The 3,199-nt window shown below is 26.9% G+C and overlaps 1 protein-coding gene across 1 annotated transcript in view; it reads left to right on the forward strand.

Moving 5' to 3' along the window:
• Positions 1 to 2,873: 2,873 nt before the first annotated feature.
• Positions 2,874 to 3,199, forward strand: part of LOC107016253 (zinc finger protein 4-like) — a 3,210-nt gene continuing 2,884 nt past the window's right edge. Inside the window, exon 1 of the mRNA XM_015216741.2 lies at positions 2,874 to 3,029. The gene's annotated coding sequence lies outside the window, so the exon portion shown is untranslated. The remainder of the gene's footprint in view (positions 3,030 to 3,199) is intronic.

Here is a 3,199-nt window from a genome sequence, read left to right on the forward strand (position 1 = left end):
TCAATAACTTCTTGAAAGGCATATACCACATAGATGTAGAAAAATATTCCATATGTTTATACATTAAACAATTAACCTAAAAGGACAATTAATAAAAAGCAAAGCATGTGAATATACAAAAGCAAATGCACTACCTTAACTTGGTGGAATTAAGAATGTATACTCAATTAATTAATATTATCAATGGCCTCTAACTATAGTACCTTGTCTTAATTGTTAACCTAGTGTATTATAAATTTTGGATCATTACAAATTTTTTAATCTTAAAAAAAAAATTAAAATAAAGCTAATTAGTGGGTGCTTTATTAGGTTGGTGGAGAACCAATGAGTGTGTACTAAAATAAAATTAATACTAGTTGACAAAAGCTTCAATAAGATTAATTAATACTTAATGGGTACTTAATTGAAGATTAGTTTAAGGTTAAAGGATTCTTGAGCCGCGTTTTAAGCGGCGCTAACGTGCATTTGTCGGTTAAAATTGGGGATTAAGCCAAAATTTAATTTTAATCTATGGTTTATGTTGGATCTAAGGGAGTCACGTGCAAAATGTGTGATGGACTTGGGGGACAAATTATTAAATTTATTTTAGAATAAAGTGAAAATAAATATAGAAAATTTCATAAATATAGTTTATTAAAACATAGTTATAGTTGTAGTTACGTTTTGATAGCTTGTATCGAATGCGTATCAACGAAAGCGTTGTATTCGTACGACAAGTGTCAGCTATATCAATTATATCAATAAATATTGTATCAACTGAAAACCGTGTGCAGAAGCATATTATATCAAAGTATGTGTGTGTTGTGTATTTGCTACAAAACTTGAAAAATAGCTACATGTCATAAACTTTTGAAACTGTAGCTATGTTTCGTAAATACAATCTAAATGATTTAACATATATATAAAATTAAATTTTAATACTAACCTAGGATAATGGTGTTAATTAAGAGAAGTCCACTTACTAAAGAGTACCAAGTGTTGGTTGGCTTAAAGTCCTAGAGATTGGTGAAAATGAAATAATGTTATGGGCTTCCTCAAAGATTATGATAATTAATTGAAGAAAAGACAATTAATTATGGATTACGATAAAGGAAATGATATGATCATGGGAAAACGAATATAGAAAGGGCATTGCAATTAAATTTGTCTAATTAAAAAAAAAAAAGGCTTACTATATTCTATTTTATTTTTTTAATTTACTTTGTCAGTAAATCTTATTTAAATACTTTAAATTGTCTTAGCTTGTTCCATTTGAGCTCTAACAACATGATAACAACATGTTTTTATTAGTCATTCACTTAAAATATGTTTGGACCTTCTTTTGCTATATAGATTAATTTCAATAAGCTATAAAACCTCACTCTAATTTATGAAATAATCCATATAATTAAAAAAAATGACATTTTATTAGAAAGACTAAATTAAAATCTCTTAAAGATGAGTCTGTGTATAAATATATTTTTTTAATATAAGTGAACACACTGCACCAGGCATGTGGCCTGTGTGTTTTTGGTAATAATTAAGGAAGCAGACTGTATAATTATAAGGAAACCAAAAAAAAAAAAACTTATTATTCAATATATTCAGTCTGCAATACTGCATGGTGGATTAATGAAACAAATAAAATTGAATGAAAATAATATATTGTATTATGAAAGACATGGTGGACATGCCACCCCTTAAAAAAAGTTGGTAAAGTGTCTTTATATGGATTCATCACGATGAAAGGCCATCTTTTCCCTTCTATTATATCGATTTCGAACACAAATTCATGATTTAAATTTGATATATTTTTTAATTAAATTTTTTAAAAAAAATTAAAAAAGAAAAACAATAGATTATATCTTCTTTTTGAAAGTATTTTCATGAATTTTTTATTTATAAAAATAAATAATCTTCTTATTAAATTTTTGGCATTCGGTAAGTAAATAAAAAATAAATTAGATTTAATACTTGATATCAATTGATATCTTATCTTTAATTTCGAATGTGTACAAATAAACACTTAAAAATTATATATAATTTAATAATTAAGCACACATTATCCACTCAAATTGATTTATATATATCATTTCAAATATATATAAAAAAATTTAAATATCCGATACAATATATTTTTTATTGAAAAATTATAAGAGGAACAATTGTGGGATGTCATAGAAAAGATATTTGGAGTTTCAAGAAAATCCAGAACAGATCATAGGAAACAGTTAAACTATATAGTCATTCATGTCGTTAGTCCCACCAAAGATTCTCTGTCGTCTTCTACTTTATAACCAAAAAGAGATAGTACGATTAAAGTGTTTGAGGTTTCGGATAGTCGAAGAGTTAGAATTTTCATTAGATATAATAATGAAATGTAAAAAGAAGTTAATGAAGTTTAATATTTTTATATATAGTACAATTAAAATGAACTCTTTACGATTGTTGAGTTGCGTGGGTTTCATAACTAAAGCTTTGAAGTGTAACATTGGACCAACATTAAAACTACTTTTGCATAAATTTATAGGTTGTAGATCTAAATGATAAAATTTATCTTTGATATTTACGTCAGAATAAACGGTATAGATTACACTCTTTAAATTGCTTTTCTATATTTTGAATCATATATAAATACGTAATACTTTATATATTCATTATAAATCAGTATACCTTAGGCCAAACAACGCCAACAGACATCACTTTGTGAAATTTTATAATTAAAAAATATGCATGTATCACTACATCTTTACGTTATTTTTATAGAATTAAATTATTTGATTTGATGAAAATACGCGATATATATGTACCATTATTCCCCCACCCACCCCACAAACTGACCTTGGGTTTCTCATAATTAAACATGAAAGAACACCTTCATATATCCCCACTCCTAAAGTTCCTTTTTCTTGTAACACATTGATCAAAGTTGTGGGCCTATTTTATACAGCACCATATTTTGTCCTTTGATGAGAAGTACTGTTTGGTACCACAATTAACAACAACTTCCCCTCTTTCTCTCTTCAACAAAAATATGTATGCTACCACAGGTATTTTATTTTCTTCTTGTCTTTTTATTACTTCTTTTAGATTCTTCAATTGAATCTTTTTGTATTTGTAGCTACTTCTTTTTTATTTTGCTTGGATTTTGGTTGAAATTAAACTTCTTCCATCAATCTTGAACTTTGATCATAGAGAGGAAGGGGGGGGGGGGGGGGTT

The sequence above is a fragment of the Solanum pennellii genome, chromosome 4 (genome assembly GCF_001406875.1).
Source record: "Solanum pennellii chromosome 4, SPENNV200".
NCBI lineage: Eukaryota > Viridiplantae > Streptophyta > Magnoliopsida > Solanales > Solanaceae > Solanum > Solanum pennellii.